Raw genomic sequence first — 25433 nt, forward strand, 5'->3', positions numbered from 1 at the left:
GGAGTGGAAATAGCAGAAGGGCTTACCATAAACTTCCTATCTTCCCTAGATATGGGGGGAGGTGCCAGAGGATAGAAGAGTGGCAAATGTCACACCCTTATTCAAGAAAGGGTGTATGGACATTACTAGTAACTACAGGCCAGTCAGTTTAATATCAATGGTGGGTAAGGTGTTAGAAACAATTATCAGGGAAAAGATCAGCAGGCACTTGGAGAGGTTTGAGTTAATTAAGGAGAATCAGTAAGGATATGTAAAAGGTAAAACATGCTTGACTAGTCTAATTGAATTTTTTAATGAAGTAATAGAGAAGGTTGATGAAGAGAAAGCAATGGATGTTGTCCATTTGGATTTTAAGAAAGAGTTTGACAAAGCACTACATAAAAGGCTGGTTGACAAAGTTGAGGCTGATGGAATAGGAGGGTCCATGTCAGCTTGGATAATAAACTGGCTCAAAGATGGAAAACAGCGAGTCGTGGTAAATGGTTGTTTTCAGATTGGAGGATGGTAGACAGTGGTGTTCACCAAGGTTCACTGCGAGGATAACAGCATTTTTTGATATATATATATAAATGACTTGGATATTGGAATATAGAGTACAATTTCAAAATTTGCTGATGATACCAAACTCGGAGGTGTGGCCGACAGTGAGGATGATACCAGTCAACTGCAACAACACATAGCTAGGCAAGCAGAACGGGCAGAGAAGTGGCAGATGGAATTGAATACAGAGAAGTGTGAGGTGATTAATTTTGCCAGAAAGGATGGGAAGAGGCAATATTGACTAAATGGCACAATTCTAAAGAGTGTACAGGGAGAGAGGAAGCTGGGAGATTGTGTGTATAGATCTTTGAAGGTGGCAGTACATATTGAGAGAGTGGTTAGCAAAAAATATGGGATCTTGGGCTTCATAAATAGAGGTGTTGAGTATAAAAGCATAGAAGTTATGCTGAACCTTTATAAAGCTCTGGTTAGGCCATAACTAGAATATGGCATCCAGTTCTGATCACCACACTTTAGGAAGGATGTGAGGGTCCTTGAGAGGGTGGAAAGGAGATTTACCAGAACGGTTCCAAAGATGAGGAATTTTAGCTACAAGGGGTTCGGTTAGAGAAGCTGGGATTGTTTTCCTTGGAGCAAAGGAGATGGGGGGAGATCGGATAGAGGTGTACAAGATTATGACAGGTTTAGAAAGGGTAGACCAAGAAAAACAATTCCCATTAGCTGATGGCACCAGGACTAGGGTACACGGATTTAAGGTTTTGGGTAAGAGATGCTGGGATATACGTGGAAGAGTTTTTTTACGCAGCGAGTCAGAATGCTTACGAGGGTGCCAGAAGCGGAGATAATTAATGATTTAAAAGTAAATTGGAGGGGCACTTGAAGGGAATAAACTTGCAGGGCTATGAGGATAGAGCAGAAGAATGGGACTGATTGGATTGCTCTACAGAGAGCTGGCATGAACTCGATTGGATGAATGTCCTCCTTTTGTGCTATAATGACTCTTTGGCATCCTTACTCTTGTACTCCAGCCCTCTTGCAATAAAGCCCAGCATGCCATATGCCCCGATAGCCCTGAAAACTGGCATGTGGATTGCAATGTGCAATTAACATACACTTGCTGACTGCAATGCAGGCAGACTGCCAATTTCATGCTGCCTGCTGTTTTAAATGATTTCAATGTCCAGCCACAGTTAATCAGTTATGGAACATAATGGTTATGGTAATGGACTAGTAATCCAAAGGACTTGCCTAATGATTGAGAGGCACAAGTTCAAATCCCACCACAGCAGCTGGAGAACATAAATTCAGTTAATTGAAATAAAACAAATCTGGAATAAAAAGCTAGTTTCAGTAATGATCACCATGAAACTACCAGATTGTCATAAATCCCATCTGGTTCACTGTTGTCCTTCAGGGAAGGAAATCTGCTATCCATATCTGGTCTGGCCTATAGTGTCTCCACTATAACACCAACAGGGTTGACCTGTCCTACAAGCAATTCAAGCAACAGCTTGATATAGTTATAGTCACAGAATCATAACTTTCAGTCTATGTCCCAGACACCTTCATCACCATCCCTAGGTATTTGCTGACTCACTGGCAGAACAGACACACCAGATGTGGTGGCACAGTGGTATACAATCTGGAGACAGTGGTAGTGGGTGGCCTCAACATTGCCTGAGGATCCCATAAAGTCTCATGACATCAAGTCAAACATGGGCAGGAAACCTTCTACTGAATACTACCTACTGTCCTCGCTCAGCTGATGAATCAGTGATGTTCAACACAACTTGGAATAAGCACTGAGTCTAACAAGGGCACAGAATGCCTTTCCCACAACTGACTGAGCTGGTCCTTGAGCTTACCCTCAATAATCTCCCTGTCTCAGATGCACCTGTCCATGACAGAATTTATAGGGGCAACCACTTGTGCAGTCCTTGTGAAGACTATGTCCCGTGTTCACACTGAGGGCACTCTCCAATTTGTTGTGTAGCATGACCACCTGCTCAGTTGCCAATAGCAGCCCCATCAGCCTACTCTCAAACATCAGCACATTGATTGACAGTGTTGGCACTTACTCACCAATAACTTGCTCACTGATGCTCAGTTTGGCTACCACCAGTACCACTCAGCTCCAGAGCTCATAGTCGACAGTGCTATCAAGTGGCACTTGCTCAGCAATAACCTGCTCACTTATGCTCAGTTTGAGTTCTGCCAGGGCCACTCAGCTACTGACCTCATTACAGCCTTGGTCCAAACATGGACAAAAGAGCTGAACTCAAGAGGTGAGGTGAGAGCGATAGCCCAAACTTGGTAGATGGTGTTCAATGTGGGAAAGTGTGAGGTCATCCACTTTGGTAGGAAGAATAAAAAGGCAGATTATTATTTAGATGGAGAAAGAGTACAAAATACTGCAGTACAGAGGGATCTGGGTGTTCTTGTGCATGAAACACAAAAGGTTAGCATTCTGGTGCAGCAAGTAATTAGGGAGGCAAATGGAATTTTGGCCTTTATTGATAGGGGGTTAGAGTTCAAAAATAGTCCTGTTACAACTGTACAGGGTGTTGGTGAGATCACACCTGGAGTACTGCGAATAGTTTTGGTCCCCATATTTAAAGAAGGATATGCTAGCATTGGAGGCAGTTCAGAAAAGGTTCACTCGGCTGATTCCTGGGATGAAGGGGCTGTCTTATCAAGAATGGCTAAACAGGTTAGGCATTTATTCATTAGAGTTTAGAAGAATGAGAGGTGATCTTATAGAAACATAGAAAATTTTAAGGGAGCTCGACACGGTAGATGTTGAGAAGATGTTTCCACTCGTGGGGGAATCTTGAACTAGGGGACATAATTACAGAATAAGGGGGCACGCATTTAAAACTGAGATGTAAAGGAATTTCTTCTCTCAGAGGGTAGTGAATCTCTGGAATTCTCTGCCTCAGAGAGATGTGGAGGTTATGTCACTAAATGTATTTAACGAGGAGGTAGATAGATTTTTGAAATCTCGGAGAGTCGAGGATTAGACAGAGCAGGCCCAAAAGAGAAGTTGAGGACTGGGACAGATCAGCCATGATCTTATTGAATGGTGGGGCAGGCTTGAGGGGCTGAATGGCCTACTCCTGCTCCTATTTCTTATGTTCTTATGTTAACCTCAAGGCATCATTTGATAGAGTATGGCATCAAGGAGCCCGAGCAAAACTGGAGTCAATGGAATCAGGGTAAAAACTCTTCGCTGGTTGGAGTCATATCGAGGAAGATGATTGTGGTTTGGAAGTCAATCATCTCAGCTCCAGGACATCACTGCAGGTGTTCCTCAGGGTAGTGTCCTACGCCCAACCATTTTCAGCTGCTTTATCAATGACCTTCCCTCCATCAAAAGGTCAGAGTGGGGATGTTCACTGATGATTGCACAATGGTCAGCACCATTCGCGACTGCTCAGATACCGAAGCAGCCCGCGTCCAGTTGCTGCAAGACCTGGACAACATCCAAGCTTGGGCTGATAAGTGGCCAGTAACATTTGCGACACACATGTGCCAGGCAATGATCATCTTAAGTAGGAAAGAATCCAACAATCGCCCCTTGATGTTCAATGGCACAGTGGCGCAGTGATTAGCACTGCAGCCTCACAGCTCCAGCGACCCGGGTTCAATTCTGGGTACTGCCTGTGTGGAGTTTGCAAGTTCTCCCTGTGTCTGCGTGGGTTTCCTCCGGGTGCTCCGGTTTCCTCCCACATGCCAAAGACTTGCAGGTTGATAGGTTAATTGGCCATTATAAATTGCCCCTAGTATAGGTAGGTGATAGGGAAATATAGGGACAGGTGGGGATGTGGTAGGAATATGGGATTAGTGTAGGATTAGTATAAATGGGTGGTTGATGGTCGGCAGACTCGGTGGGCCGAAGGGCCTGTTTCAGTGCTGTATCTCTAAACTAAACTAAACTAAACATTACCATCACTGACTCCCCCACTATCAACATCTTGGGGGTTATCATTGACCAGAAACGGAACTGGACCAGCCACATAAATACTGTGAGTACAAGAGCAGATCAGATGCTGGAATTGTGCGGTAAGTAACTCACTTCCTGTCTCCCCAAAGCTGTCCACCATCTGCAAGGCACAAGTCAGGAGCATGATGGAATACTCTCCACTTTCCTGGATGGGTGCAGCTCCAGCAACACTCAAGAAGCTCAACACCATCCAGGTCAAAGCAGCCTGCTTGATTGGCACCCCGTTATCAACCTTCAATATTCAGTCCCTTCACCACTGACGCACAGTGGCAGCAATATGGACCACATACAAGATGCACTGCAGCAACGCACCAAGGCTCCTTCGACAGCAGCTTCCAAACCTGCGACTTCTACCACCTAGAACGACAAGGGCAGACGATGCTTGGGAACACTGCCACCTGCAAGTTCCCGTCCAAGCCACACACCATCCTGACTTGGAACTATATCGCTGTTCCTTTACTGTTCCTGGGTCAAAGTCCTGGAAATCCCTTCCTACCAGCACTGTGGCTTCAGCAGTTTAAGAAGGCAGCTCACCACCACCTTCTCAAGGGCAATTAGATCCAGTTTCAAAGAGAGAGGACTGGGTCAAAGACTAGTATTTGAAACTTAAATAAGGGCAACTATGTGGGCATGAAAGCCATGCTAGCTGAAGTGAACTAGGTTACTCGGCTAGGAGATAGATCAATAGAGAAGCAGTGGCAGACATTTAAGGGGATACTTCAGAATACTCAAAATAAGTATATTCCTACTACAAAGAAAAATTCCAAGGGGAGGACCCACCATCCGTGGTTAACTAAATAAGTTAAGGAAAGTATCAAACTTAAGGAAAAAGCATATCATTGTGCAAAGATGATTGGCAGATCAGATGATTGGTCAGAGCATCAAGAATGGCAGAGAATAACTAAAAGGTTAATCAGAAGAAAGAAATTAATGAGAGGAAGCTAGTTAGAAATGTGAAAATAGATAGCAAGAGTTTCTACAGGTATTTAAAAAGGAAAAGAGTAAGTAAAGTGAGGGTTGGTCCTCTAGAGAGTGAGAATTGTGAGTTAATAGTAGATAATAATGAAATAGCGGATGAAATGAACAAATGTTTTGCTTCTGTCTTCACTATAGAGGATACAAAAAACATTCCAGTAATAGTTGTAAATCAAGAGGTGGAAGAAAGAGAGGAACTTGGTGAAATTACAATCACCAGGGAAGCAGTACTGACCAAACTAACAGAGCTACAGGCTGACAAGTCCCCGGGTCCTGATGGGCTTCATCTTAGGGCCTTAAAAGAGGTGGCTAATGAGGTAGTGGACGTGTTGGTGTTAATTTTTCAAAATTCACTAGATTCTGGAAAAGTTCCATCAGACTGGAAAGTAGAAAATAAAAACCCTCTATTCAAGAAGTGGGTGGGGAGGCAGAAAACAGGTAACTATAGGCCAGTTAGCTTGATGTCTGTCATGGGGAAGGTGTTAGAATCGATCATTAAAGAGGCTGTAGCTGCACACTTAGAAAAACTCAAGGTAATCGTGAATAGTCAGCATGTTTTTGTGAAAGGGAAATCATGTTTATCCAATTTATTGGAGTTCTTTGAAGAAGTAATATGCACTGTGGATAAAGGGGAGCCCGTTGATGTACTATACTTGGCTTTCCAGAGGGCATTTGACAAGTGCCACATAAAAGGTTATTGCGCAAAGTCGGAGTTCATGGTGTAGTGAGTAACATATTAGCATGGATAGAAGATTGGCTGGCCGGCAGAAAACAGAGAGTATGCATAAATGGGTCCTTTTCTGATTGTCAGGGTGTGATGAGTGGAGTCCCACAGGGGTCTGTACTGGGGCCTCAACTTTTTACAATTTATATCAATGACTTAGATGAGGGGAGCGATGGCATGGTAGATAAATTTGCAGATGACACAAAGATAGGTAGGAAAGTATGTTGTGAAGAGGACATAAGGAGTTTGCAGACCAGTATAGATAGGTTGAGTGAATAAGCAAAAATCTGGCAGCTGGAGTATAATGTGGGAAAATGTGAAGTTGTTCACTTTGGCAAGAAGAATAAAAAAGAAGAGTATTACTTAAACGGGGAAGAGTTTTGGTCTCCTTATTTAAAGAAGGATGTGAATGTGCTGGAGGAGGTTCAGAGGCGGTTTACTAGATTGATACCTGGAAAGGTTGGACAGACTGGCTTGTTTTCACTGGAGTTTAGAAGAGTGAGGGCAGATTTTATTGAAGTGTATAAGATCCTGAATGGTCTTGATAGGGTGAATATAGAGCAGATATTTCCTCCTGTGGGTGAGTCCAGAATTGGGGGGGGGCACTGTTTTAAAAATTAGGGGTCGCCTTTTAGAACAGAGACCAAGAGAAATTTTTTCTCTCAGAGGGTTGTGTGACTTTGGAATTCTCTGCCTCAGAAGGTGGTGGAGGCAGGGTCATTGGATATTTTTAAGGTGGAGGTAGATAGATTCTTGTTAGGCAAGGGAATCAAAAATTATCGGGAGGTAGATGGGAGCATGAAATTTAAGACAGAAACAGATCAACCATGATTTTATTAAATGGCAGAGCAGGCTCGTTGGGCTGCATTTTCTACCACTGCTCCTAATTTGTATGGTCATATAGTATGGTTGTAATAAAATGCTGCCCTAGGCAGTGACGCTCACATCTCATGAATGAAAAATATCTCCTCTTTAAAGACAGCCCATTGTTCAATTACAGTTGTGCCGGGCAAACTTTGATTTCAATTCACCAGGCCAGATCTGTTCTCACCCCATGAAATTGGCCCTCCTTTAATTAATTATTTTTACTCAGGTTGCTCTTAGTCATTTTCTATAGCTAGCCCAGACATTATGATACTATGATCACTGTCCTAAATATTCCCCGACTGGCACTTGATCCATTTGTCCCATCTCATTCCTTAGAGCCAGATCCAGCAATGCCTCCTTCTTCATTTGACTGGAAATATACTGATTTAGAAAATTTAGAAACTCATGCCTCTCTCTGCCCTTTGCCTATTATGATCCCAGTATATATTAGGATGATTATAGTTCCCCGTTATAACTACTCAATAGTATTCATACCTCTGTGCAATTTCCTTGCAAACTTGGCCCTCTATATTTTTCCCACTAGTTGGAGGTCTGTGGAATACAGCTAGTAGTGCAATAGCCCCTCTATTGTTTCTTAGCTCTAACCAAATAGATTCTGTTCTTGAACCCTCTAGGACCTTCTCCTCTCTCTATCACTCAAATATTATCCTTAATCAACACTGCCACCCCTCCTCCTTTCTTTCCCTCCCTATCTTTCCTGGACACCTTCTATCCAAGAATATTTAGTACCTAGTCCTGCCCTTTTTTGAGCCAGGTCTCCATTATTGCCATACATCATTGTCCCACGTGCTACCTGTACCTGGAGCTCACCAACCATATTTACCACACTCCATTCACATACATGCACTGAAAACTTACTACAGACCTTATTTCCCCTTACTCTTACCCCACATAATACCTTACTATTGGGCTATCTGTCTCTCAATTCTTTTTTCCCCTTGTTTTTCCTCTTTAATGTTGGCTCTTTGTTCCCTTCCCCCTATCAAGTTAGTTTAAACCATCCCCAATAGCACTAGCAAGCCATCCCACAAGGACATTGGACCTGGCTCTGTTCAGGTGCAATGTATCCAGTCTGCATAGATCCCATCTCCCCCAGAACCAGTCCCAATGTCCCAGGAATCTAAAGCCCTCCTACCTGCACCAGCTGTGGGGAGATGGTGGCATAGTAGTAATGTCACTAAAATAGCAATCCAGAGGCCCAGGCCAATGCCCTGGGGATATGGGTTCAAATCCCACCATGGCATCTGATGGAATTTAAGTTTAATTAATAAGTTCAATTAATAAATAAAAGAAAATCTAGAATTGAAAGCTAGCCTCTGTAATGGTGTTATGAAGCTATCATTGATTGTCATAAAAACCCATCTGGTTCACTAATGTCCTTTAGGGAAGGAAATCTGCTGTCCTTACCTGATCTGGCCTACATGTCATTGATAGATACAGCAGTGAAATAGGCCCTTCAGCCTACAGAGTCTGTGCTGACCATCAACCACCCATTTATACTAATCCTACATTAATCCCATTTTCCCCCCTCACATCCCCACCTTCCCTCAATTCTCCTACCGCCTACCTACACAAGGGGCAATTTTTACAATGGCCAATTTACCTATCAACCCGCAAGTATTTGGCACGTGGGATGAACCGGACCACCTGGAGGAAACCTACGCAGTCACAGGGAGAACTTGCAAACTCCACACAGGCAGTACCCAGAACCAAACTTGGGTCGCTGGAGCTATGAGGCTGCGGTGCTAGCCACTGTGCCACTAGACCCACAGCAATGTGGTTGACTCTTAACTGCCCTCTGAAATGGCATAGCAAGCCACTCAATTGTCAAGGGAAATTAGGGATGGGCAATAAATGCTGGCCTTGTCAGCAACGCCCACATCCCAAGAAAGAACAAAATAAATCTCTCCAGAAATGCATTCATCTGCTCTATCCTTCTATTTCTATACTCACCAGTACGTGGCACCAGGAGTAATCCAGAGATTACTACCTCTGAGATCCAGCTTGCTAGTTTCTTTCTTAGCTCCCTAAATTCAGCCTGAAGGACTTTTTCTACCTATGTTGTTGCTACTGAGATGGACCACAACTGCTGGTTGCTCACCTTCACCCCCACCCCCCCCCCACCCCACCCCTCAGAGTGCTCTGTAGACTTTGGCACCAGGGAGGCAGCATGCCATCCTGGATTCATGTCTGCAGATACAGAAACACCTGTCTGTTCCCCTAACTATAGAATTCCCTATCACTATTGCTTTCCTAGTCTTCCTCCTTCACCCCTCTACAACTGAGCCAGCTGTGGTCCCATGGACTTGACTCTGGCTCCACTCCTCAGAGGAACCAGCACTCTCACCAGTATTCAGAACTGATACCAGTTGAAGAGAAAGATGCACTCCTGCACTACCTGTCTAGTCTTCCTTGACTGCCTGGTGATCACCTACTCTTTCTCTGCCTGCACACCCTGAAGGTGTGGTGTGACTACATCCAGAAACTTGCTGTCCACGAAACTCTCAACCTCATGAATGCACCACAGTGACGCCAGCTGTCGCTCAAGTTCCGAAACCTGGAGCTTGAGCTGCTCCAGCCAACTACATTTCCTGCACATGTGGCATCCAGGACACAGATAGCATCCTGCAGTGCCCACATGGAACAGGATGTGCCCTTCACGGGAATGAGATACCCTGCCATGCCTCTATTTATTAGACTACTAACTGACTTAAACAAAATAAACTTGAAACTTAAATAAATACACTCACCAGCTACTCACCAATCAGCTGCTTCCCTTGTACTGACATCACTTTATTTTATAGGGAGTTAACTTAAATGTTTTACTTGTTTGTAGTTTATTAGCTTAATAGTTAAGCTATAAATTTAATATAGCACTTTATAATTTCCTGGTCCAAATTAAAAACACTGCCCAAGTTTAGAAGAAAAATAACCTTAACACTCACCAACCAATCACTGACCTGCTGCTGTGTTATATCACTGCTTGATTTTTTTTGTTGATTTGTTCCCACAGTAGTCTCTCTCTCTCTTTCTCTCTCACTCTCTCCTCGCTGCTGCTTTATCCCCGTTGAGCTCTCGGACCTCCGGTTGTTCTTACAGTGCTTTCTCACAGGAAGTGAATCTGAATGTTGAATGATGTCACGACATGTTTGAGAGCAAGCTCCATTGGAGACTTTGGTGGAGGAGGTGAAATGTATGAGAAATTTCCCCTACCTGCAGAGGGCCAGGAGGATCTCCAGCCACATGCTCAGAAGACAGTGTGAGTGGATAGTAATGGAGGTCAATGCCAGAAGTCAAACTCCAAGGGCCTGATGCAGTGTAGCAAGAAGTTCAATAAACTGAAATGAATGATCAAGGTCAGTTAATGCATCTTCAAATGCTACATACTACCAACTCCACCATTAGTCTCAGATGCTGCTCAATTCATCACACCCTCATCACTCGCCTACCAACAATCTCTATCAATCAGGATTCGTACCTGACGTTCATATGTTCCACCATACTCTCACACACTTAACATTAATGCAAGTCTCACACCCCCATACTGCCAGCTATTCAACATGACAGCCACATCATCCAAACACATTGTATAACCCTCTGATATACTTCCCCTTCTGTTAAAAGATAAAGTGGTGCACAACCAGAGGCACCAGAGGTTAATTGGAGGAGGACAGGTGCATCTGTATATCCTGATTCCCATAGAGATGATGCTGGCCATTATTAGGACACCCATTGCTGAGGCAGTGGGGCTGAAACCATCAAGATAATGGTATCCTTATACCACATCCCACGTCCCCTTCGTTCCACACTCTCTTCTGATTTAGATGCTGGAAATGGTGAAGGCAAATACCTCTTACTTACTGCCGCACCACAACCTTACTCTGTGTCTTTTGGCTTTCAGATACCCAAGATATGCAATCTGGCCAGAAAGTGGAGGAACAGCAAAAAGACCATGATGATGAAGCCTCAGCATCACTGGTAGTCACCAGCTCAGATCTTGGCACTGCATGTATTTTCGAGGACAGCATAGAGGCAGGATCTGGAAGTGGTGAGACACCAGGCACAAGTGGCCTGCAGCCAGGGGGCAGAGGGTAAGGATAGCACAGGTAGCAGCTCGCCAGAGGGTGAGGTCGCACGCAAGTTCTGCTGCAGAGAACTCAGGTGAGCATTTCAATGGGCAGCCTACAAAAGAACGTTAATGGGTATGCACAACAAAATGCTTGGCATTGGGAAGCCTGATAGAAAGCTTGCGGTCAACGTGAAGGAGCATGGAGGAGTCCAGCACCAACTTGGCACAGGGCTTTTTGCAGTACTTGGAGCTGATTCTGCTGATTCTTTCCAGCATGGAAGTGTTGGACAACTGTCAAGACATACTTGTGGACCCAAACATGATGCAGCAATCAATGGCTGATGTTTCAACTTCTATTGCAGAACAAGCAGTTTCCACCAGAACTCCGAATGCTGCAGTGAAAGCTCAAAAGCTCAGACTGAAGTCATGCAAGCTCAGACTGCTGCCATCATAATGGTGGATTACAGTGTGAAAAGGGGTTTTTAGGATATCACAGCAGCCCAGCAGCAGTCCGTTCTCGAAGAGATCGGATGCCTGAAGCGCCGCCCCCGGGGAGTGGCAGTGGTTCCAAGTAGCACAAACATGTCCTCTCGCAGGAAAGCAATGTTCTTCCTTCCACCACTCCTACTCCATCAGTGCCCTTCCTCTTGCCTATCAGCCAGCCAGTCCAGTCCGCTTCTGTCCATGCCAAGATGGTGCAGGCCCCAGCTAGCCTATCTAAGCCCAGAGCTACTAGAGGTTGTCCTCCAAGGCCATCTGCAGTCTCCTCCATTAAAAGTCAGGAGCCTTCCACAAGCCATGCTTCAGCCACTGGGATCGCACTCCATAGGAGCACGAGGACAGGCAAAGACACTAAAGAAATGCACAAGGGTGATTAGTTGACGTTTGTTTGCAATATGGCGTGATTTCATTTATAACTTTTGTTCAGAATGTTTATTTTGTGGTGGCTTTTACCTTTTCATTGTGAACAATAATGATCAATGACAGAGAGAAGGTAAGGTGTGGGAGTGGCAGAGAGGTTGAAAAAATATTTAGATCTGGCTTCACAGTAGAAGACAGAAATTACATACCAGAAATAGATTGTAACCAAGGGGATAATAAGAGTTAGGAACCTCAAATAATTAATATCAGCAGAGAAAAAGTATTGGAGAAACATAAGGGACTAAAAGCAGACAAATCTCCAGGACCTGGTAGCCTACATCCTAGGACTCTAAAAGAGGTAGCTGCAGAGATAGTGGGTGCACACTAGGTTCTAATATGGTCACAGTGGATTAGACATTAGGAAATATAACACTGCTATTCAAGAAAGGAGGGAGAGAGGAAACAGGGAACTACAGGCCTGTTAGCCTGACATCAGTTGTCAGGAAAATGCCGGAATCTATTATTAAGGAAGTCTTAACAATGCACTAAGAAAATCATAGTATGATCAGACAGAGTCAACATGGTTTTACTAAAGGAAAATTGCGCTTGGCAAATGTATTGGAGTTTTTTGAGGATGTAAAAGGGAGCCAGTTGATGTAATATACTTGGATTTCCAAAAGGCATTCGACCAAGGTGCAACACAAAAGGTTAATATGCAAAATAAGGGATTATGGAGTTGGGGCTGATATATTAACAAGGATAGAGGATTGGTTATTGGACAGGAAGCAGAGAGTAGGGATAAATGAGGTATTTTCAAGTTGGCAGGCTGTAACTAGTGGAGTGCTGCAAAGATCAGTGCTGGGGCCTCAGCTAGTTACAATCTATATTAATGACTCAAAGGAAGAGCCGATAGTAATGTATCCAAGTTTGCTGACAGTACAAAGCTTGGTGGGAATGTAAGCTGTGAAGAGGACACAAAGAGGTTGCAAAGAGATATACACAGGTTAAGTGAGTGAGCAACAAGTTGGAATTCTCTACCTCAGAGAGTTGGGGATGTTTCATTGTTGACTATATTTAAAGTTGAGATAGACAGAATTTTGATCTCTCAGGGAATTCAAGAGATACAGGGAGCAGGCAGGAAAGTGGAAGTTGAGGTAGAAGATCAGCCATGATTGTACTGAATGGTAGAGTAGACTTGAGGGCCACATGGTTTATTCCTGCTCCTATTTCTTATGTTCTTAAGATCTTTTGATTGTTGGTGAATGGAGAATTGGATTGTGGTTACTGGCATCACACTCTGATGGGTTAGTCATAGAGTCATAGAACCTTTTGGCCCATCGTGTCTGTGCTGGCCATCAAGCACCTATCTATTCTAATCCCATTTTCCAGCACTTGGCCCATAGCCTTGTATGCTATGGCATTTCAAGCTCATCTAAATACTTCTTAAATATTGTGAGGGTTCCTGCAGCTACCACCCATTCAGGCAGTGTGTTTCAGATTCCAGCACCTCTGGGTGAAATTTTTTTTCCTCAAATCCCCTCCAAACCTCCTTACCTTAAATCTATGCCCCCTGGTTATTGACCCCTCCGCTAATGGAAAAAGTTTCTTCCTATCTATCCTATCAATGCCTATCATCATTTTGTATACCTCAATCAGGTCCCCCCTCAGCCTTCTCTGCTCTAAGAAAAACAACCCTAACCTATCCAGTCTCTCATGGACAGCTTGGCCAGATAGGGGCTGTCGAGTTTGGCTCCTTTTTCCTCTTCCTCCTCCTCCTGCTCTTGATCCTTCTCCTCCTCATACTCTTGCTCTCGGCTGCTCTTGGCATAGCTGGTGACACGGGCTGTCCTCTTACAATGGTACAGTTGTGCAGCATTCAGCAGACTGCAACAAATCTTGACATCCACACTGCTGAGTACTGTAGGGTTCCTCCAGAGTGGCACAGGCAGCAGAAGCATTGTTTCTTATGTTCTTATGTTTCAGCATCACATTTCGTGTGGCAGCATGGCTTTCATTGTATACAAGCTACACTTGTACTTGTGGGTTGTGCACCCAACTCATCTGCCATATTGCCAGCTTGTCATCAGGAAGCCAACTTTGGGTTAGCTGTGCTGGCTCGAATACAGTGGACGGCCACAGAATGATGGCATCATGACTGCTGACAAGATACTGGGCATTGACCTGCATTATTCTCTGCCTATGGTCACACACTAGTTGGATGTTGAGAGAATGGAATCCCTTTCGATCAAGCACTTGGTAGAGTTGACATGTGGAGCGCACAAGACAATGGGCTGAATTTTGTGCCGATGGCAGGGACAACACCGCCCTCAGCCATTTGAAGTTTCCCCCCCCCTCACAACCCCCCTACCCTGCACGATTGTACAGCTGAGCCAATTAACAACCTGGCGCTGAGACACCGTCCCTTTAAAGTCGGGGATCCCGGCTCCAAGAGCTGCCGGCCAATCACACAGCCGACAGCTCAGCTGTATCAGCAGAGCCACCGGAATAGTGGCCACTGTTGCTACTGCAGAGGACTTGGACCCAGGCCCAGTGCTGGAGACACGGACCTCAGGTAATGGTCGGGTGGGATTGGGTGAGGTCCAGGGAGGTGGTTTATTTGCTGGTGGGACCCCTCTGAGGGCCACAAATTGCCCACGGAGGAGGGGCCCCTCCTTTCAAGCCAGCAGGGAGGTCGTCTCATTTTACTCGGTGACTTCCCTGTGTGGCGGAGGCCCCTAAGCCAGCGGCAGGGTTAAGAGGCCCTTAAGTGACGATTAATAGGTCTCTCAAGGACTTCACCTGGCCTCTGGGGGGAAGGCCATCTTTGGCCTATCCCGCCTTGATAAAACGGGAAGGCGATGGGCCGTCCGCACCCCCACCCCCACCCCCACCCCCAACTTCCTGTCACAATTCTATGGCCACCCACCAGACTCACCCCCACCCCCGACATCTCCAATCCCATCTCAGGGGGACCCATAAAATTCAGCCCAAAATGTGCGCAGGCAATGGCACCCTACCCAATGGGGAAGCCTACAATGCTAGTGAAGCAATATGCTTGCTCCGTCCACTTCTCTCTGGCACCAGAGAATGAAATGTAGTTACCTCTCAATGAATAGAGAGCATCAGTGACCTCCCTTATGCAATAAAGGATGTCAATCTGCAAGATGTTGCAAATAATTCAAGCTCCAGTCGGAGAAATGGCTGACACATATAGGTCCATGGCTATGGTCACTTTCACAGCCACTGGAAATGCAGTCCTTGCCCTGCCCTGAGGTTGCAGTTGTGGCTGCAGCAGATGGCAGATTTCATTAAGGACATCCTTACTGAAGCACAGAAGCCTCACACATGCTTCCTAGCTGAGGTTCAGGTAGAAGAATTGCACCCTCAATACCCTGAGTGGATATGGCCTCCTGCTGAGAAACCTACTCCCCTCCTCCTCATCCCTCTTCCAACAGCTTCTCCTGCTCTACATAGCCTCTGTTCATTCTCCCTGTCATTCTGTATTCCAAGGGGAATGGCTTCTGGTGCACCCATGATTGGGAGCAAGTGTTTTGGTCAGAAGCCTTTAGTCAGCAAAAATGCTAGAGCACCTTCTACACCACTCCCTGTAGACTGTTGCAACATTAAACAACTACAGAAATTACCAAACACCATAGAATCAAAGCAACACCCAGAATTAATCAATCAGCAACTAAGCTGTAAACAATTGATGATCCTTTTAAATAGTGCTGGTGGGGGTCCTTCATGTTCAGCTGTCCAAGGTTAAGAAAGCTGGAGTATTGAGCTTCAAAACAGCTCTGCTGGGGTAAACTCAGTATTACAGGCTGATTGAAATCATGATCAGCCTGCTCTGCTTACTTCCAGCAGCTGTTCACTGTGTGCACGCATTTGGCGTCCGGCACGACTTGCCCCAAAATGTGAGCACACAGCAGATGCCATTTTGGACTCCAAACAGCACTTGTAGTGCCCAAACTATGGTCAACTGATCCCAATTTTGCACTGACTGCCTTTTCTGATTCTGGATATTAGGAATGTTAAATTATGAAGTAATTATGGAAGTTTGGGCCTGTCTTCTTTGAAAATCAAGAAATTCCATGATGAACTAATGGAAACTTTCAGTATTAAGAAGGGAATTGATAACATTAATCTATACAAATTCTTCACTTTGGTGATGAGTTCAAATAACAGCAGATAAATTAGGAAATTAGGAGAAAGTATGGAAGTCAGGCAGAATATGTTTCTCCGAAAGAATAATAGAACTGTGCAACAAGTTTCCAGGAAAGGCCATTGAAAAGTATATAGGTTCAAGAGACAATTAGATATGCCTCTGGAGAGAGAGAAATGGTTGAAAGGTATAGTGAGCAGAGTTCATCTGTAAAATAGGATAACTAAGTGAGTTTAGACCATAAGTAATGAAACCAGACAGACCAGAAAAATATTAGATTCAGTCCCCATTCTGTGCTTAATTAGTTGATCTTAGCTAGGGCAGTGGGATGCATGCTATAATTGGCCTAAGCACCACTGGTTCAGTTGAGGAAAATTGTCCTTGTTTTGCATTCCTGATTTGATTTTGAGGTCCAAATAAAAAATGAGTAACAGTTGATAAATTTTATTTTATAGATTTCAAATAAAGCAGTAAAGTTTTTCTTTTAAATTGCTCAATTTGTCATTATTGGATTCCTACTTGTCACTGGAAGATGTACATGAAGAATGATTTACTCAGGTGACATTTTAGTTATTTTCTGATACAGAGTACAATCAGTTTCCTCTTTCTGTACTGGTCAAAAGTCTTGAGGGAATTGTATTGGAACTGATATATGTGGTGAATGCTCAGCACAATTTTTGTTGAATTTGGCATCAGAATCCTAAAACAGATGCTAGACCCTTGATTCGCATATTTAAGATACCCAACTTCTGTTTTAAAACCATAGAATGATAGAAAAATTATGGCACAGGAGGAAGCCATTCAGCCCACCGTGTCTGTGCCGGCTGAAAAAATCTAATCCCAACCTTCCAGCATCTGGTCCGTAGCCTTGCAGGTTACAGCACTTCAGGTGCATGTCCAGTACCTTTGAAAAGAATTGAGGGTTTCTGCCTCCACCACCATTCCTGGCAGTGAATTCCAGACACCCACCACCCTCTGGGTGAAAAAGTTCTTCCTCATGTCCCCTCTAATCCCTCTACCAATCACCTTAAATCTGTGCCTCCTGATAATTAATCTCTCCGCTAGGGGAAGCAAGTCCTTCCTGTCTACTCTATCTGGGGCCCTTATAATTTTGTACACCTTAATTAAATCATCCCTCAGCCTCCTCTGTTCTAAGGAAAACAACCCGAGCCGATCCAATCTTTCCTCATAGCTGCAACTTTCAAGCCCTGGCAACATTCTTGTAAATCTCCTCCGTACTCTCTCCAGAGCAATTATGTCCTTCCTGTAATGTAGTGACCAGAACTGTACACAATACTCCAACTGTGGCATAACCTGCGTTTTATACAGTTCCAGCATTACATCCCTGCTTTTGTATTCAATACCTTGGCCAACAAAGGAAAGCATTCCATATGCCTTCTTTATCACTTTATCCACCAGTCCTGTCACCTTCAGGGACCTGTGGACATGCACTCCAAGGTCTCTCACTTCTTCTACCCCTCTCAATATCTTCCCGTTTATTGTGTATTCCCTCGCTTTATTTGTCCTCCCCAAATGCATTACCTCACATTTCTCTGGATTGAATTCTATTTGCCACTTTTCTGCCCACTCAACCAAACTACTGATATCATTGCCTACCAATAATTTTTCATGTCCTCTCTTTGCCTTTCTAATTTCCTCTTTTACTTCACCCCTGCACTTTCTCCTCCTCTAGGCTTTCTAACGTATTACGTTTTTTTGAGATCGCCGCAAGCTTTCTTTTTCTGTTAACTTACCCTGTAAGCTACTAGATAACCTGGGGGCGCTAGATTTGGCTGTACCACCCTTTATTTTTGTGGGAACATGCCTACACTGTGCCTGTAGAATCTCGCTTTTGAATGCCTCCCACTGGTTTGCCACTGATTTTCCTTCAAGTAGCTGTATCCAGCATTCGCCAGGTCACCTCTCAGTTTCATAAAATTTGCCTTCCCCCAATTTAGAACTTTTACTCCTGTTTTATCTTTGTCCTCATGATTATGCTAAAACTAACTGTATTATGGTCACTATCTCCAAAATGCTACTTCATCCACTTGCCCAGATTAATTACCGAAGACTAAATCTAGAATTTCACACCCTCTCGTTGGGCTTGTTACATGCTGACTAAAAAGGTATTCTTGAATGCAGTTCAAGAATTTTGTGCCCTCTGTGCCCTTCACACTGTTTGTATCCCAGTTGATATTGGGGTAGTTGAAATCCCCAACTATTATTGCCCTATAGTTTTGCACTCCGAAATTTGCGGACATATTTTTTCTTCTATCTCCCTCTCATATTTGGGGGTCTATAGTACACTCCTAGTAGTGTGGCTGCCCCTTTTTTTATTTCTGAGCTCCACCCATATGGCCTCATTTGATGATTCATTTAGCATATCATCCCTCCTCACAGCTGCTTTTGATTCCTTAATCAATAATGCTACACCCCCTCCTTTTTTTATCTCCCTCTCTACCCTGCCTGAAAACTCTATATCCAGGGATGTTGAATTGCCATTCTTTCCCCTCTTTAAGCCAAGTTTCCGTTGTAGCAATGATATTGTGTTGCCATATGTATATCTGTGCCCTCAGCTCATTGGCTTTATTTACTATACTCCTTGCATTTAAAATAAATACCTTTTAACACTGCCAAATTCCCATGCTGCACACATTTTAGCCTTTGCTTCTTCTGTCTTTCAGAGTCACTCACTAATTTTCTGTCTTCCATTCCCTGCCCTGAAATTGTCCTATCTGAAACTGTCCTCAGGTTCCCATCCCCCTACAAACTAGTTTAAACCACCCCTAACAGCACTAATAAACCTTCCTGCAAGGAGATTTGTCCCAGTCATTTTCAGGTGTAGACTGTCCGGCTTGTACAGGTCCCACCTTCCCCGGAACCAGACCCAATGTCCAAAAAATCTGAAGCCCTCCCTCCTGCATCATCTCTCCAGCCATGCATTCAATTGGTGTATTCTCCTATTTCTATACTCACTGGCACGAGGCCTTGGGAGTAATCTGGACATTGCGACCTTTTAGGTCCTACTTGCTAATCTCTTTCCTAACTCCCTAAACTCAGCCTGCAGGACCTCATCCCTCTTCTTCCTGTATTGTTGGTACCAATGTGGACCACAACCTCTGGCTGTGCACCCTCGCATTCCAGAATGCTCTGCAGCCGCTCGGTGATCTCCATGACCCTTGCACCAGGGAGGCAACAAACCATTCTGGAATCATATCTGTGACCACAGAAATGCCTATCTGTTCCCCTAACTATAGAATTCCCTACCACTATTGCTCTCTTGTCTTTTCTCCTCCTTCCTCGCACAGCTGAGCCACCCATAGTGCTCTGGTCATGACTCTCGCTGCACTCTCCAGAGGAACCCTCTCTCTTCTCAGTACTCAGAACTGAATACTGGTTAGAAAGTGGAATCCCCTCCGGGGACTCCTGCGCTACCTGCCTTGTCCTTCTTGTCTGTCTGGCAGCCACCCAGTCCCTCTCTGCCTGTGCTCTCTTAAGTTCCAGGGTGACTATCTCTTGAAACATGCTATCCACAGAGTTATCTGCCTCACATTTGCACCACAGTGACACCAGCCACCGCTCAATTTGCCAAACCCGGAGCTCAAGCTTCTGCAGCCGGTGACACTTCCTCCGGATGTGTTTGTCAAGGACACATGGTGCATCCACAGCTTCCCACATACAACAGGAGGCACATTCCACTTAGCTGAGCTGCCCTGCCATACCTTAGCTTTACAAACTAATTATTGCTAATATAATAAGTCGAATAACTTACCATTTACTTTGCAATCAGCTTCTTCCCCTGTACCATGGAGGTAACCAATCAGCTTATGGATTTCCCATGATGTCACTGTTAGTTTTTTTCCACTTTTCAACCCAGCTCATGCCGACCCAGACACAGCCCAGCCTGCTGCTCTGGTCCTCCAGGTATGTGTAGACCTTGAGCCCCGCTCTGTATTTATAGCTCCCGCTGCGGTCCCGGTTCCTCCTAGGTCTGCCGACTGCCGCTCCGGTCCTCCAGGTAAATTTTAGGTGGGCATCATGGCCACTCAGAAGTTGCCAGCTACAAATCAGGTTATATCCCTCGACTAGTAATTCTGAGGTGCAGACTCAAGATCTGGAGCCATGAGTTCAAATCACACCACGACAGCTGAGAAATTTAAATTCGATTAATTAAATAAATCTGTCATGAAAGGTAATGGTACCTTCAGTAATGGTGACCATGAAACCACCAAATTGTTGTAAAATCCCACCTGGTTTACTAACGTCCTTTGGGGAAGGAAATCTGCCCTCCTTACACAGGCTACCCTACATGTGACTCCAGACTCACAGCAACGTGGCTGTCTCTTAACTGCCATGGCAAGCCGTTCAGTTTTATTCAAGATGGTAGCTCATTGCCAACTTCTCAAGGGCAATTAGGGATGGGCAATAAATGCTGGTCTTTCCAGCAAAGCAAACATCCCGTGAATAAATTAAAAAAAAGCAATTTGCACAAAGTAAAGAGGGGCTGTGAAAGTATCAGTGTGGCTCAGTTTGCAGCATTCTCGCCTCTAAGTCAGAAGGCTGTATGGTCAACACATAATCTCGGCTGAAAATTTAATGCAGTACTGACAGAGTGCTGCATTGTTTTAAGTATCCCTTTGTCAGATGTACCGTTAAACTGAGGTCATGCCTGTTTACTTGACTGAACATAAATGGCGGAAGGTGTCATCGACAGTGCTTTCAGGCAGCACTTGCTTCGCAATAACCTGCTCAGTGACGCTCAGTTTGGGTTCCGCCATGGCTCCTGACCTCATTACAGCCTTGGTTCAAACATGGACAAAAGATCTGAACTCAAGAGGTGAGGTGAGAGTGACTGCCCTCAACATCAGAAAAACATTAGAAAATAGGCGACATGTTTAGAGAGAGGATCTGGATCGGCGCAGGCTTGGAGGGCCGAAGGGCCTGTTCCTGTGCTGTAATTATCTTTGTTCTTTGTTTATCAAGGCAGCATTTGACCAAGTATGGCATCAAGGAGTCCTAGCAAAACTGGAGTCAATGGGAATGAGGGGGAAATCTCTCTGCTGGTTGGAGTCGTACCTAGCACACAGGAAGATGGTCGTGGTTGTTGGAGGTCAATCATCTCAGCTCTAGGACATCACTGCAGGGGTTCCTCTGCAGGTAGTGTCTTCGGCCCAACTATCTTCAGTTGCTTCATCAATGACCTGCCTTCAATTATAAGGTCCTAAGGTCAGAAGTGGGGATGTTGGCTGATAATTGCACAATTTTCAGCACCATTCACAACTGCTCAGATACTGAAGCAGTCCGTGTAGAAATGCAACAAGACCTGGACAATATCCAGGCTTGTGCTGATAAGTGGCAAGTAACAGTCACACCTCAAAAGTGCCAGGCAATGACCATCTCCAACAAGACAGAATCTAACCATCTCCCCCTGACATTGAATGGCATTACAAAGAACAAAGAACAAAGAACAGTACAGCACAGGAACAGGCCATTCGGCCCTCCAAACCTGCGCCGATCTTGATGCCTGCCTAAACTAAAACCTTCTGCACTTCCGGGGACCGTATCCCTCTATTCCCATCCTATTCATGTATTTGTCAAGATGCCTCTTAAACGTCTCTATGGTACCTGCTTCCACCACCTCCCCCAGCAACAAGTTCCAGGCACTCACCACCTTCTGTGGAAGAACTTGCCTCGCACATCCCCTCTAAACTTTGCCCCTCTCACCTTAAACCTATGTCCCCTAGTAACTGACTCTTCCACCCTGGGAAAAAGCTTCTGACTATCCATTCTGTCCATGCCGCTTATAACTTAGTAAACCTCTATCATGTCGCCCCTCCACCTCCGTCGTTCCAGTGAAAACAATCTGAGTCTACCCAACCTCTCCTCATTATGATCACTGAATCCCCCACTATCAACATCCTGGAGGTTACCATTGTTCAGAAACAAAATTAGAGTAGCCATATAAATACTTTGGCTTCAAGAGCAGGTCAGAGGCCAAGAATCCTGTGGCAAGTAACTCACCTCCTGACTCCCCAATGCAGCTACAAGGCAGAAGTCAGGAGTGTGATGGAATACTCTCCACTTGCCTGAATGGGTGCAACTTCAACAACACTCAAGAAGCTTGACACCATCCAGGACAAAGCAGCCTGCTTGATTGGCACCCCATCCACAACATTCACTCCCTCCACCTCCGATGCACAGTGACAACAGTGTGTACTATCTACAAGATGCCCTGCAACAATGCACCACGGCTCCTTAGACAGCACTTTCCAACTCACGGCCTCTACCACCTAGAAGGACTACGTGGATAGCATGTTTAGGGAGGTGGTCACGCTGCAGGTTAGGAGCATGCAGGCAGACAGGGAATAGGTGGCTGCCAGGCAGTCTAACAGAACCAGGCAGGCAGTGCAGGAGTCCCCTGAGTCTATGTCGCTTGCTAATCGGTTTTCCATTTTGGATACTGGTGAGGGCAATGGGCCCTCAGGGGAGTGCAGCCAGAACAAAATTTGTGGAACCACGGGTGGCTCAGCTGCACAGGACGGGAGGAAGGAGAGTGGAAGAGCAATACTGATAGGGATTTCAATAGTCAGGAGATCAGACAGGCGTTTCAGCAGCAGTAAACATGACTCCAGGATGGTGTGCTGCCTTCCTGCTGTCGGGGCAAGGATGTCACAGAGTGACTGCAGAATATCCTTCTGGGGGAAGGTCATGGTCCACATTGGTACTAATGACATCGGCAGGAAGATGGATGAGGTCCTGATTAAAAAGCAGGACATCAAAAGTAGTAATCACAGGGTTACTCCCAGTGCCAGGTGCCAGTGAGTATAGGAATAGGAGGATTGATCGATTGAACACGTGGCTGTAAAATTTGTGTAGGAGGGAGGGCATCAGAATTCTGAGGCATTGGTGCTGGGGCAGATGGAACACAACATCTGCAGTGTTCACTAGGGCTGAGGGAGAATGGGACAGCGATCCTGCCTGATCCCCTATTAAGGCCAATTAAGGAGTTTGCAGGAGAGCAGGATCGATAATTGGGGAAGTAGGTTAGATGGAGCGTGGTGTCCCAGACCGAGCAATTTACCTTGCGGTTCTGGCCGAGAACAGGAAGGGCACGCGCTCATCGTCGCCCCAGTCCGGCACTGCGGCTCTGGCTCCGACATGACCCCACAGTGGCTCCAGCCGCTGGTGACACTGATCCTGAAGGCTGCGGCCAGTTGGTGCCAAGTCAGCTTCAGGCCGCGGTAGCTGGTCTTCTGGTTCCATAGGAAAGGTGCGGCGCCGCTGGGCCTGGGCACGGGTGCTGCAGGACATGGCCAGATGACGGCCCTTATGGGCCCTTATGACAGGTGGGGATGTGGTAGGAATATGGAATTAGTGTAGGATTAGTAAAAATGGGAGGTTGATGGTCGGCACAGACTCGGTGGGCCGAAGGGCCTGTTTCAGTGCTGTATCTCTAAAAAAAAAGAAACTGCTGGAGTTGTGTACCTACTGAAACCTCTGCATCACCAACTCGTTCTTTCAAACTAAACCCTGTCAGCGGGTTTCATGGAGGCACCCAAGATCACGTTGTTGGCGCCAGCTGGACCTCATCATCACAAGGGAAGCCTCCATAAACAGTGTTCGAATCACACGCAGCTTCTACAGTGTGGACTGCGACACCGACCACTCCCTTGTGTGTAGCAAAGTTAGACTCAAACCAAAGAAGTTACATCACTCCAAGCAGAATAGCTGCCCACGCATTAACACTGACAGAATTTCTTACCCACAGCTGGCACAAAAGTTTCTCAATTCGCTTGAAAAAGCCCTTCAAAACACACTGCACGGGATGCAGAGATCAAGTGGGCCCACATCAGAGGCACCATCTATGACTCAGCAATGACCACCTTTGACAAAAGTGAGAAGCAGAATGCAAACTGCTTTCAATCTCACTTTGAAGAGCTGGAACCTGTCACAGCCACTATGCGCACTGCACTGTTGAACTACAAGAAAGCCCCCAGCGAGTTAACATCCTTAGCACTCAAAATCGCCAGAAGCACCGTGCAAAGAATAGCCAGGTGCTGTGCAAACGACTACTCGCAACATCTATGCAGTCGTATTCAGCTGGCCTCCGACACCGGAAATATCAGAGGAATGTATTACGGCATTAAGAGAGCTTTTGGGCCAACCGTCAAGAAGATCGCCCCTCAAGTCTAAATCAGGGGAAACAATCACTGACCAATGCAAGCAAATGGACCGCTGGGTGGAGCACTACCTAGAACTGTACGCCAGGGAAAATGATGTCACTGATACTGCTCTCGATGCAGCCCAGTCTCTGCCAGTCATGGATGAGCTGGACGAACAGCCAACAAAATCGGAGCTCAGTAATGCCTTTGACTCTCTAGCCAGCAGAAAAGCCCCTGGAAAGGATGGCATTACCCCTGAAATAATCAAGTGTGCCAAGCCTGCTACACTGTCAGCACTCCATGAACTGCTTTGCCTGTGCTGGGATGAGGGAGCAGTACCACAGGACATGCGCGATGCCCATGTCGTCACCCACTATAAGAACAAGGGTGACCTTGGTGACTGCAACAACTACCGTGGAATCTCCTTGCTTCGCATAGTGGGGAAAGCCTTCGCTCGAGTTGTTTTAAACAGGCTCCAGAAGCTGGCTGAGCGTGTCTACCCTGAGGCACAGAGCGGCATTCGAGCAGAGAGATCCACCATTTACATGCTGTTCTCCCTTCACCAACTGCAGGAGAAATGCTGCGAACAATGGATTCCCCTCTACTTTGCTTTCATTGATCTCACCAAAACCTTTGACCTCGTCAACAAAACGTGGTCTTTTCAGACTACTAGCAAAGATCAGATGTCCACTAAAACTACTAACTATCATCACCTCATTCCATGACAATATGAAAGGCACAATTCAGCATAACGGTGCCTCGTCAGACCCCTTTCCCATCCCAAGTGATGTGTAACAGGGCTGTGTTCTCGCACCTACACTGTTTGGGATCTTCTTCTCACTGCTGCTCTCTCTCGCGTTTAAGTCTTCAGAAGAAGGAATTTACCTCCACACAAGACCAAATGACAGATTGTCAACATTGCCTGTCTTAGAACGAAGACCAAAGTACGGAAAGTCCTCATCTGGGAACTCCTCTTTGCTGACGATGCTACATTAACATCTCACACTGAAGAGTGTTTGCAGAGACTCATTGACAGGCTTGCGGCCTCCTGCAACAAATTTGGCCTAACCATCAGTTTCAAGAAA

The sequence above is a fragment of the Heterodontus francisci genome, chromosome 5 (assembly GCF_036365525.1).
Source record: "Heterodontus francisci isolate sHetFra1 chromosome 5, sHetFra1.hap1, whole genome shotgun sequence".
Taxonomy (NCBI): Eukaryota; Metazoa; Chordata; class Chondrichthyes; order Heterodontiformes; family Heterodontidae; genus Heterodontus; species Heterodontus francisci.